The following is a 13450-nucleotide window of genomic DNA, read 5'->3' as shown; positions in this document are numbered from 1 at the left end:
GACAAATTCAAGTCAAACAGTTGGAGTTTTTGGTATAGCTGTCGTATTTTACCAAAATGTCAAGTACCTAAATGCAGACAGTTTATGTTCACTGCTATTTTAAGAGCGACAATCCTTGGACGGAAGCTGGTTTTGATGAAAGTAGTGCACACTACCACGTCCTCAGGAGCTGAAAGAACTCACCCGTAGGAGAAGAATAAAAGCAATGAAAGCACCTGCTCTGAGCCAGAGAGGATGCTGTCTGGAAGTATAAGCTGTTTTCCTCCTTAGCTATGCCATCTGAACCACTTAGTGAAGAGCACCAAGCAAACAAATCGTGTTAGATCACAAGATACAGCAAAGGCAGAAAATTCAACAAACATATTTAAGGAGTGTTTCGTTATTCACATATTTTCAATGAGATTTGCAAAAATTCTATCTGATCACATTTTTACAGTTTACTTTTTCAATGAATTGAAATGTTCTAAGTTTCATTATGAAATGATAATAAGGTAGTTTGCAAGAGTTGATTACAAACTATTAAAGCATGTTTCCAAGGTCTTTATTTTCAAAGAAGTTTTTGTAACTTTTAAAAAATTATTGACAAAATTCAATTCTTGCATTTGTATGCTATTTAAATTAGGGTAACATATTCTCATCTGGAGATCTGGATGAAATATATGGGAGCCAACAGTTTAAAAGTAAAGGAATCTTTTTGCTGTTGATCTTGACAGGTAGAGTAGACTTGGGAGATCAAGTATCCAGTTTCCACTCCAGGGTTCTTATAAGTCAAAAGATCTAGACGTTTATAATAGTACCTCTCAGATACTCTCAGACACAGTCTACCCTCATTGCTCTCTATTTGAAAATGAGCCTACTCAAAACCCAGAATCAATACACGCAGTTCTTTCATGGTCATCGGTGGATCTGTGTAGAGTGGGTGAGTCACCTGACATGCTAATTTTCCAGCTGAGTTCCAATAAGGCGATGTTCTGCCTTCTTATAAGAAGCTCTTATAAGCTCTCATATTGTAAATAAGCATCCTTTTTGCAATCTAATTAGTGACATAGTTTGTTTTTTGCATCTGTATGCTTTCTATGGTGATTTTGTTTAACATGACCCCAACTATAATGTTGACATGCAGTCTAGCGTTTATGAGCACAAAGTGATGTGTCTTACAGAGAAAATATTACACTCTCTGTTTGTTAAGGTATGTGTTATAGTGTTGTGGGCCATGAGTTCAATGTTTATGAATCAGCAACATACATTAAAAAGATATCTTTAAAGAGAAACACAGATAAAACAATGTTATGTATTGAATGTTTGACTAAAACATTCTGACCAGAAGTCACAGAAAACTAACCTTTATTTTCCCTAGGAGCGATGGCTTAGTGTTCACTAATTCAGTGTTTGCAGCAAAATTCTGGAACATAACTATTATGAACAAACAGAATTAACTATATATGTAATATAATATGGTATATATAGTAACAATAGCAAACATAAGTTAAATATAAATATTTGCGACTTACAACTGTTAATTTTATTCTATGTGTCAACTGGACTGGGCCACAGGATAGCCAGATATTTGGCCAAACATTATTTTGGGTGTGTCTGTGAGGGTATTTCTGGTTGGGATTAACATTTGAATGAATAGACTGAATAAAGCAGATTGCCTTCCCCAAGGTCAGTGGGCCACATCTAATCAGTTGAAGACCTGAACAGAACAAAAATCCTCAGTGAGAGGGAACTGCTTCTGCTTGACTGCTGTGAGCTGATACATCTGTCTTTTCTGGCCTTAAGATGTGGACTGAAACACTGGCTCTTTTTGGGTCTCAAGTCTGCTAGCTTTCAGACTGGAATTTACACCATCAGCTCTCTGTATCTCAGGCCTCTGGGCTCAGACTAGAACTACGTACAGACCCTCCTGGGTCTCCAGCTTGCAGACAGCAGATCTCAGGAATTGTCAACCTTCATAACTGTGTGAGCCAATTTCTTGTAATAAATCTCTATGTCTGTCTTATCTATATTTATCTATCCATCTATTCTATTGGCTCTGTTTCTCTGAAAAACCATGACTAATACTTTAATGTTAGCTCTCCTTCATCTGCATGTGTGTGTGTGCATGTGTGTGTGTGTATATATGTGTGTGTAAATGTTTGCTACCTAAGGGAAATGTGTGTATGTGTTGCTATTGTTATTATCTTTTCTCTCTCTCAAAAAAATCACATTAAAATGACAGTAAAGTAGCACAGATTACAATAAAGTCATAATGATAGCAGTGGTATGGAAGTAAACCACAGATTGTGAAGAATTTATGGATAACTTTACGCAAACTGAATTTTACTGACAGATCAACTAGAAGCAACAAGTTCTAGTCCACTGCACTGACAAGACAATGATGTAGCTTTTCCTCTCAAGAGAGACTCATAAACACCTTGGTCTCTATGCCAAGTAGGTATAAAAATGTCAGAAATTGGATGGAGAGCAATCATAAAGACAGCAGTGAGCAGTGGTTAAAAGAGAAGATCTGCTCAAAATAAATCACTGCCAAGGAGTGCAAGAATCTATAGTCTGCAGGCTGGCACCCCAGAAGGGATTTTCACCTAAGTAGAGAAAACGGCCGATGGACAGTGGGGGCTCTAAGATCCCTTGTCTGAAAGGGAATAATCCACACAGGCAAGGCACAGCTTCATGCTTTTAATCAAAGGGGAAAACAACAGGACAGCAGAGCAAATATATACCATTGTCCTCGATGGATCAACTTCACAATTAATTCGTGTATCAAAGTAAACAACAGGGAATGCCAGACATACAATAAAAACAAACAACACACAAGAGAAAGACTATGATGAACAAACTGATCAAAGAACTCTAGATAAAACAACAATAAATTAGAAAAAGAGAAATTTTAAAAAACTACTTGAAAGATAAAAAGTTCTGGATATTGTAATGTACAGCATGGTGACACCATTAACTATTCTGTACAGTGTATTTGAAAGTGGCTAAGAGAGTAGAACTTAAAAGTTCTCATCACAAGGAAAAGAATTAAGCAGTCTTTTAACTGATATAACAATGTCAATTACTGTGGACTGTGTTGGTGTATGCATACATATATATAAATGTGTATATTTATGTATTTATAAATTATATATATATCATATAATTCCAACAAGTGATCTTGAGATATAATAAGTATATTTGGCTAGGATTGTGATTTTCAAAGCCTTAAATTTGTATATTTTCTATCTAGTAATCATCTTTGTGACTTACATAATATTTTCATTGTATAAATACATTTTATTAAATTTGCAGAACACCAGACAATTAGTATAAATAATGAATAAACATAGGTAAACATATATTACAAAGAAAATAAATGTATAATTTAGGGGGTATATCACTACTGACATGCAATGATATTGCACTATTTCATATTATAACCAATAATTCTAACATATGCATTATTATATCTATAAATACACATTATTAGGAATAAACTAGGTAACCTTATCTGCTTAGTATTTTTGTTGCTAATTTGCATTTAAAATCTTTGAGGCAATTAATGGTACATGCTGTTTATACCTGTCGACAACTATTTAAAACTAAAGTGAACTGTGAAATCTAATGGTCAGGGACAGTCCATTTTCTCACCCTTACATCTAATGTATGCGTGTTTATCATATATAGATGTATGCACTCATGGGGTGAATATGATTTGCCAGGAACTCAGCCCACATTTGTACTTTGATTCTCACAACAACTTTATAAGATATGGTACTCTATCTCTTCTCTGCAGAAGAAGAAAAGGAAGAATAATACAAAGGCAAATTGCTCTGATGATAAAGAACACTTTGTCATCAAAGTGACCACAGTCCTAATCTATATATAAATGTTTTGAAATGTTAAATAATATAAATTATTTAGTCCATAATGTATTTGTTAATACTCAAGGACAAGTATAATGTAATACATTATTTTTTCTTTCTTACTGAAGTATAGTCAGTTTACAATGTTGTGTCAATTTCTGGTGTATAGTATAATGTTTCAGTCATAGATATACATATATATTCCTTTTCATATTTCTCTTCATTATAGATTATTACAAGATATTATTAATTGATAGTAAACTGAAACCCCAGTGTATGTTATTACCTACCGTGTTCTTTGCTGGAGCAGTGGTTCTTGTACAATATAACCAAGACCCATAACTCCTATCACTGGGATTAACAAAACTAATACACACAGTTAGGTTTCCAAGAGATATTATCAGAAGTTATAAAATTAATCTTAAATATTTATGTATTTAATAATTACTTACACTGCTTGTTAAAAGTATTGATTTTTTTTTTGTCTCCCTCCTTGACATATTCATTCAGTAGGTTTGAGGTGGGGAGGGCATAGCTCAGATGGTAGAGCACACGCTTAGCATGTACAAGGTCCTGGGTTCAATCCCCAGTTCCTCCTCTAAAAATAAATAAATAAGTAACCTAATTTACTGCCCCCGTAAAAAAAAAAAAACATTCAGTAGGTTTGATAGAGTTGTCCCCCAATCTGTATGTTTATTTAAGAATCCATGTGATTATTGATTCATGTGGTTCGTGGACCACCTTGTAAGTGTATTGTTATGGATAATGTTACATCCTGTATTACCATCTCAGAAGTGAGCCCTTGGATCCTTCTCAGTGTGTGTTCTCTTGGGCTAACAGACAGGGCCAGTAAATATATTTTTTCAAGTCATTCACTTTTTAGTGAAAGTAAAGTGACCTTTCACATATTTATAGCATATAGTGAATTAATGTAGTTCACAAGATACCATACTTCAACTGTTTTTCCTTCCCACTTCATATTTTATCATTCCCCAACACCTGTTATCTCCATGTATATAACTCAATGATAGTAAACTGATTTCAGTCTCAGGAAATTTATTCAACTTCCAATATCTTTCATTTCTTACAGCTGATCAATTGTCAGATTAAGATTTACTAGCCATTCTAATCAAGACTTCTTCTCTTGAAGACTTGACCCAGCACTCTCCTAATGTGTTCCACAGTGTTTTGGGAGCACTTGCTTCACTACACTGCAGTTGTGATCTTACTCTCATCACCTTCTCAAGTTGCAGAAATCCATGCATTTCTACACCCACAGCAATTCACACAGTGATTTAGGCCTGGTTAAAACACGATGGTTTTTATGTTTTATTTAATTTGTAGAATTTTTTTAAGTATAATTGACATCCAATATTATATTAGTTTCAAGCATACAATATAGTGATTCAATATTTTATAGATTACACTCCATTTAGAATTATTACAAAATAATGGCTACATCCTTATTGCTTATTTATTTTATACATAGTAGTCTGTGTCTCTTAATCTGATATTCCTATCCAACCTTCCCCACTTCCCTTTCCTCACTGTTAACCTCTAGTTTGTTCTATATATCTGAAAGTCTGTTTCTGTTTTTTTACAGACATTTTCTGTTGATTTTTAAATAAAAAAGTTTTATGTTGGTAGTATCTTTTAGTTTAGGATTTACCATATTTTTCTGAGGTTATTTTTTTAAAGTTTAAATTTACTTTCCTTACCTTGGGGATGTCAAATCGGAAGCCATTTAAAACTTCAAAATCTTGTTACATATTATTTAAATAATTTATTTTTCCACTGGATAGAGAAAGGTTATACTGAGTAAAATTTGTATGTATAATTTTTATACACAGTAAGTACTTTATATTAAAACAAGTGAAAAAATCACAGATTCTGATGCTTTAGACTCCAAGTATAAATAGTATAAAAAAATCAATAAGCTTTTAGGCATCACTGAGTGAGATGTACACTTTTTTTGAAGTAGTCTATGGATATTTTAAATATTAAATAAGACATTCATACTTAATATTATATTAAAAAGTCTGATGTAAAATATCTGAGGAACACTCACAAGTTATAAAGAATTCTGTCAATTTTGCAGATAGTCATAATTTATTAACATTTTTACTTGTTCAGTTTTTCATTTTTCCCTGAACTTCTAAAGAAAAATGGCAATAACCCTGAAAACTTCAGTGCTAAGAAGAGTGTGATAATCTACAATCTGCTTAATTCATCCTCACTAATAAATTATTTGACATTAAGTGAAAAACATATTTGCAGAAATTTTTGCCTAACTCATCATCATCAATGTCTAATCACTTAGCTGTTATAAATGAGAGCAAGTGATTTTTCTTCGTTTATACATGAGAAACAGTAATGAGCAATGGAACTCGAGCACTAGAAAAGTTAAGAGAGACAAAATTATACATCTCCATCACACCTGGACTATGTTAGTCTTTAGGCCATTAGCCTCCTCTTAATTTTTGTGGTGTATATATGAAGAAAACTCTTTTACTGGAATCTTCAATGATGTCTCAAAGGAAAACACAATCTATTTGTGTTTGTGGATGCTTCCCTTATAAGGTGTGCAATGTTTAATATTTTGAACACCACAGAAATTACTCTTATATTATGTCAGCACTTATTAACTAACATAATTCACTGATTCATGACTCCATTAGAAATTAACGTGGATCTAGTATGTTCCAAGCAAACTACATGATGAAGTGGAACAAATAATTTTCACAACCAGTTCAAGCTGGAAAACTTGGTTTCCTTAGGACGGATGACTATTTATCTTTCCACAGATGACCTGTTACATTGGATGAATGTTTGTTTTAGTTCTCATTTTCCTGTGTGAAGGTGATAATATAGTATAACAATGAATAATTTAGATCAGCATCTTGAAAATGTTAAAAAAAAATTGTCCCATTTAGTATGGAATGAATTTTTTTGATCTGAAATTCCCTCAGACTGAACTCTTCTTTATTCTAAAATGGAGAAAACATTGACTGTGATCTAAGTGCTGTCACTTAGTGTGAGGGAGGTAGCAGTGAACACCAGCCAGCTACTTTCTCCATTGAGTGCAGACCATAGCATCAGGTATCATAATGTAAACCATTGTCATGATGTCTATTAAGAGTATCTATGACTATTTGGTGTAAAGCCTGAGAGTTTGTGTTGAGGGTGGTGCTATAATTTATAAATTTAATAATTTATCTGTGTTAAAGAAAATGTGTGAAAAATGGTAATGCTACCACTTTGTTGAGGATTCAGTGAGTTGAGTGGTTTGGAAATTTGTCTCATTCCATGTAATTCAGTGTTTCTAGTTACATCAAATTGTTTAAGAAAATGCAAATCCTGTATAATATTAAAAGGCTAAAAGTCAAAAACATCCCCATTAAATTTGTTTAATTTCTAGAAAAATATGAGACTTTCTCTCAAAAAAATTCTCTTTATGTATTTTGTATCTTAAATTGGGTGGGAGGTATTTTTACTGGAGAAATAGTTTAAAGGAATTTTCATTTTTATAGTTAGCATGGAATGTGTCTGATGTTCTGGGGTAGGAATGTGTAATTACACAGGGAAAAATTGGAGATTCTATAGAGGCACACCTACTCCATGCAAGAGTTCAGATATCTGCAATGAAACTAAAACATAATAAATATGCTGTGTTGGTCAGGATTCTCCAGTTAAACAGAACCAACAGGATGTGGGTGTATAGAGAAAGAGATTTATTATAAGGTATTGGCTCATGCGATTATGGAGGCTGGCAAGCCCTAATCTACAGTATGACCCAGCAGTCTTCAGACCCAGGAGAGCTGATGGTGCAGTTCTTGTCAAAGACCAGCAGTCTGGAGACCCAGGGAATCCAATGGTGTAGCTCTAGTTGGAAGGATGGCTGGCACAGATCCAGGAAAGAGACGGTGTAGACGAAGTCCAAAGGCAGTCTGCAGGAAAATGCCCTCTTGCTAGGGAAGGCTGGTCTTTTTGTTATATTCAGGCCTTCAACTGGTTGGATGGGGTTTATCCACATTATGGAGGCTCATTTTCCTTTTCAATGTTCCCCAATTTAATATTAATGTCTTAGCTGATACAGAAAATCAATCATCATATGTATTTACTAATAGTTTTCAAATAGAGTTTATATATATACAATTATTTTATAAGCATTCTTAAATTCTTTCTGATTGCTTTGGTTATTGTTTTTACATACAATTTTTTAAGTTCCCTAAGGTTCACTCTAAAGGGATGACATGAATTGCAGGTGGAATGTGTTGCAGTCATCAAGCATGGTTGGGGTTACAGAAAGGGGATAGACAAGCAGTAGTGCCTGTATAATTATGTATTTTAGTATTTTAAAATATCCATCAGGGTGTAAGTGTCGGTGTGTGTATGTGTGTGTGAGTGTGTGTGTAGATATGGAGTGTGAGATATAACTTTCAAGGATTCAAATAATATTGTGTGGAACGTATGAACTAAAAAGAAGTCACCTTAAATTTAAGGAAAAACCACGATCATAATTCCAAGGACAAAAACTAAAGGTATTTTTGAAGGAAATAATGTAAATTATGGCAAAGTTAGGAAAGCACTATTTCTGTGAATGTATAGAGAGGCTAAGAAAAGGAAGTCAGAGAAGCTAGAAATAAAATATTTCACATGAACTTAGGTCAAGGCAGAAATTTTTAAGTAATTTCTCCAATGCTTGATAGGATTTCAAGGTCACTAGTTAGATATTGAGTAATCTCTGATCTCTAAAATAAGTGTATAATAATGGAAACATTATCAAATACATGGTTTTAAATTAATTAAAATTGTCACTCTATGTGGCATATACACATTGTCTTAAAAATAAACACACTCTAAGTAGTTGACACATTATGTGTGCCCCATGTCCTTTCTTTATAGATTTTCTTATTGTTCCTTCTAAGAGGCATACAGAAGCACCGAAGGGTAGAACGTCTCAGATCATAACACAGAAAAGAGGTCTATAAACTGGGAAACCCTTCTGGTGTTATGTGCAACTTGGAAAAATAAAAGAGGGAGAAAGTATACTACTCAGCTAGAGGACAAAGATCAAAGAAAAGAGCATTTCAAAATTGCCTTTATCCAAAGGAATTAAGAATGACACGAAGAAAGGACTTTATATAGAAGTAGTCTAATTTTAAAGTACACTGTGGTTCATTTTTGACAAGTTTTATGCAGCATTTTCCACTTCTTTAAAAAAAACCCAACTTTATATAGAAGTGTGTGTATTTCAGTGCATTTGTGATGGGTTAAATATTGTTCTTAATTCTCCACTCTTCAGGAAACAGGGACATATAGCCATACTATGTAACATATATAGATAGCTCTGCCTCCTGGCAGAGATTGCAAAACCTGCATCCCTGACAAACTGACATTAGGTTTGGCCATTAGAGATGACTGAACCAGTCAACTTTCAGTGGACCAATTGGAGCAAAGTCCTTAAATACAATTGCTAGGCTTTGCCCCACCTCTCATGCCCCTACCATGTACTATGAGAAGAGCACACCTTGGGTTACTGCTGGTCCAAGGAGAATGGGAAGACCCCAAAGCACAGAAAGCTGAACAACAGCCTGAAATTGAGCTGCTCCATTGCACCAACAGAGACATGAGTCAAGTGAATATTTACTGTTGTAAATCACTGAGATTCTGGGTGTTATTTGTCACATACCACTGTTGACGCAATAGTTGACTAAGGCAGTTCCATGGGTATCTTGCAAGGGGAAATATTGGCATTGCTCTATGAAAGACACCTTTGTAATTTTTTTCAATTGAGATATAATTGATATAGAATATTATATTAGTTTAAGGTATAAAACATAATGATTTAATATTTGTATGTATTGAGAAATAATCACACTCTAAGTCTAGTTAACACCTATCACCACACAGTTACAATTTTTTTCTTGTGATGAGAACTTTTGAGATCTACTTCCTTAACAACATCCAAATGTACAATATAGTTTTATTAACTACAGGCACCATGCTGTACATTACATCGCATGATATTTCTTTTATAACTAGAAGTTTATACCTTTTGAACCCTTCACCCAACAGCTTTGTTGTTTTATTCATTTATGTCTTTGTTTCTTTTTATCTCTATCCTTCTCTTTTTACTATGGTGATGACCATCAGTATAAGGTGTTTGATATATATCCATTTACTTTATGTTTTAATAAAAATGAGTATTGATTTCTATGTCTTTTTTAAAATTTTCATATATATTTTGTATTTTAGGTTTGGTTTTTTTTTTTTTTTTCCAGAATGTTACAGACCTGGCTGACTTTAATTTAGAAGCAGCTTTTGGCTGTGATCATTCATGTCTGAGTCACACTCCAAATTAAAGAAGCCCTGCCTTCCTTCATAGGAGAAGGAACAGATTATTTTCTGATCACTTTTTCCCCTTTTTCTACAAAGGAGTGAGTTTGGCAATAACAAATTTCATGACATTCTTACCAGATTCAAAAGTCACCCTTGAAGCTTTTCCCTTTCACTCCTCCATGAGGATATGGTTGTCCCTGATCCACCCTCTCTCATCTAAAATGTGTATGCAGCAAAGAGGCTTGTGTACATCTGTCTGATAATGACTATAAACAAATGCCTTCAAATAAAAATATAAAATCACATGACTGAAATAAAGCCAAGAGCACACAAGCAAAATAAAACATCAACTTTAGCAGCAAAAGGCTGTGGTATGGGGAAGAAAAGACCTCCTGAGGGACCTGGTGACTGACCCGCGTCCATCAGCACAAGCACGATGCAAATATCAGGAGAGGCAGGCAGAGGACAGAGCCGAGGCTCTCTGGATGGTTCACACTGGGACATGTTGGGAACTATTTTGTGGATTTGCCAGGAAAAGACAGGCATTCTTTAGGCCTTTTCCTGGCATTGCGATTGCTGGCAGGTGGACAGCAGGGAGCCACCAGGGTCACCTCTCAGTTTTTGCCATCACAGATCTTCACCAGAATCATCTGGTGATCCTTCAGAGTATCTCCCAAGATGTCGTGGTACAGCGACTTACTACACAGCCACTCACACTCCAATCTGTGATCCAGAACGTCCATCTTCCTGCGAGACTCCAGGATGAGAATCAGGATCTTGGGCCTTTGTTTCTGCTTCCCTGTGGCCTTGTAGAGCCTTTTAGCAAAGAAGGCCGGTGTCCCTCACACATCCCACCATGCCAGCATTCCCTGCGCCAGGTCTTGAGATATCTCCTGGCAGATGCCGTTAGTGTCTCGCTAACCTGTCTGACATTCGCTGATACTCATTGAAAACGGCCACTTTGGGTCTGGCTCCTCCAGCACAGAGCTACTTTGAACTTGGACTCATCTATTCCCAGGCAGTTCCAACCAGTTGCATACAGTTTCTGGACATCTCTTTGGACTAGTCACATGACCACATTTGTGCTACCATCCCAGTTTCCCTGAGAGAGAGAGAGAGAGAGAGATGAGGAGCTGCTGAAAGTGTCCTGACATGTCACATTGAATGGTCCTCTGCAGGGTCTATTTGAATATTGTTTTGTAGGCTTTGCTCAGTTCCCGGATGTGCTCATTGCTGAAGGAGGTGAGGACTTCCTGAGTCAGGCTTCATCCATGCCAGCCCTCTTGGGGGCTTCCTTTATCTCATACACATTATGGAGGCCAGGATCTTCATCAGAGACTAAGTTATCTTCTCAAAGGTTCCTGGCAGTTCAGATTTCAGATCTTTGTTCAAATCCTCCCCGTATGCTGTCAGGACAGGAGAATCTGCTGCCACTGCTTGCTGGAGCCACTCCCCAGGCAGCTGTTGACGGCCTGCCCCCAAGTCCTTAACGTTTCATAGCCTTTTGTGGGGCCTTGGCATCTGCAGGGGTCAAAGCCAAGAGCACACATGATGGTGACTTGATTTCCAAATTGGGCTGGGGGTTGACAGGTCCAGACTGTGGATGTCCTGGGTAGCCTGGCCCCGGCTGCTGCTGCTGCTCTGGAGGTGGCATTGACAGCTGCCCAGGGTTGGCTCCTGGGGGCTTCTGACCAGAAAGCAGCATGGGCTGGCCTGACGCTGGGGTCCCTGAAAATGGGCTTCCCTCGGTAAACGTGTACATTCCACATGGAGAAACTGGCCGTTGGGCAGAAGGAGACTTCCCAAAACCGCGGGGGAGACCAGAAGGCCCAAAGCTACAGGTTTAGCATGTTGGCTTCTCTGAACATCCCAGATCTGTTAGCTACCATTCCTAAGAGGCAGTCCTGGTTGAACTGCCCTGCATAGTTGGCCTTGTTTTCCAGCCAGATGACACCACCTGGTCCAGGGCCACCTGGTGCAGTGGACTGTTAGCCACTCGCCAGCTGGGGATAGCTTGTGTAGTCAGTCCACGGCTACATCTGGCCACCGGCCACAGGAGCAGTGGGCCATGAAGGACAAAAGATGACATGGCCGGGAGCAGCTACCTCTGTGTGTGTCCTGGGCAGGGCACCTTGGGTCTAGGGGCCACTTGAGAGACTTAAATGAGGGCAGGGCATTTTATATCCTCCTCCTTGACCTCACTGAGGTGCAGAATTTTTACTTGCAAATGATCACCTAAATTTTACCAGATCCTTTGCTTTCCAAATGTATAGTGAGTAAAAATCTTCCTAAGGGAAGAGTGTGTACCTGGGTGCTTAATCCCATTAAAAAAATTCTTTGACTGATGTATATATATTAGATTGTGAAGATTCAAGAAACTCACTCTTAGCAAAGTTTACATTTGAGTTTTCTGGAAAGTAAGATGTGAAATAAAATGAGGGGTGGAGCACTGAGAATAGATTGTGTTGGTAGTGTATTATAGTTAATAATAGCATTATGCTAGGATTTCCATATATCTATTTTTATGAAACGTTATAATGAAAGAAATAATGGGCAATGAATAAGGTCCTATTTGTTACATACATTAATAAGTAACTGCTCTTATACCAGTAGGGTAGAGTTAATGGCCTCATTTCAAGATAAAGGATAGCTTTGAATAAAATTAATCCATTCACAGGTTGAAATGTTACACTGTAGCCTTTACTGCACATGCATGAAGTTAACATTAAAAAAAAAAAACAACAGTCCTTATATTTATAAAGTACACCAATTTATTTTGTTTTTCTTTGTAGCTTCAGACATTACCTGATATAAATCATGGTTTAGAGTTAAGAAAACAAGAAAGAAAAAGCTGTTATTTTTTTACCTGGAGATGAATAAACCTATAATATGCACAATTCATGTTTTGACAGAACTTTTATTAATACATCACGGACAATTTATCTCAATTTGTTTTAGATTAATTACATGGTAGTATTGATAGCTTTTAGTCTGTCAAACTTGAAGAACAAAAGCTTAAAAAATTCAACAGTATTTTATAATCAGGTAATAGAAAAATGTAATGTTTATGACAGAGACTTATTAAAATTTTCTCCTTTATTTCTAAATGCTTTAGAGTATTTATATGAAGGGAAGTTATCAAAAGTTATAAAAAAATTTCATCTGAACTTCAGAAGTTATGGATCACATAATCTTATTTTCTGTGATCAAGATTGGAATAGTGAAAGCAAATTAAAGCACACCTTCCTAAGAATTCTCTC

The 13450-nt window shown here is 36.1% G+C and overlaps 1 pseudogene; it reads right to left on the bottom strand.

The window, feature by feature from the left end:
• Positions 1–10804: 10804 nt before the first annotated feature.
• On the bottom strand, positions 10805–11959 carry LOC105069462 (annexin A11 pseudogene; annotated as a pseudogene).
• Between the last annotated feature and the right edge of the window lie 1491 nt (positions 11960–13450).

The sequence above is a fragment of the Camelus bactrianus genome, chromosome 3 (assembly GCF_048773025.1).
Source record: "Camelus bactrianus isolate YW-2024 breed Bactrian camel chromosome 3, ASM4877302v1, whole genome shotgun sequence".
NCBI classification, from domain to species: Eukaryota; Metazoa; Chordata; class Mammalia; order Artiodactyla; family Camelidae; genus Camelus; species Camelus bactrianus.
This window is presented reverse-complemented; position numbering and strand designations above follow the sequence as displayed.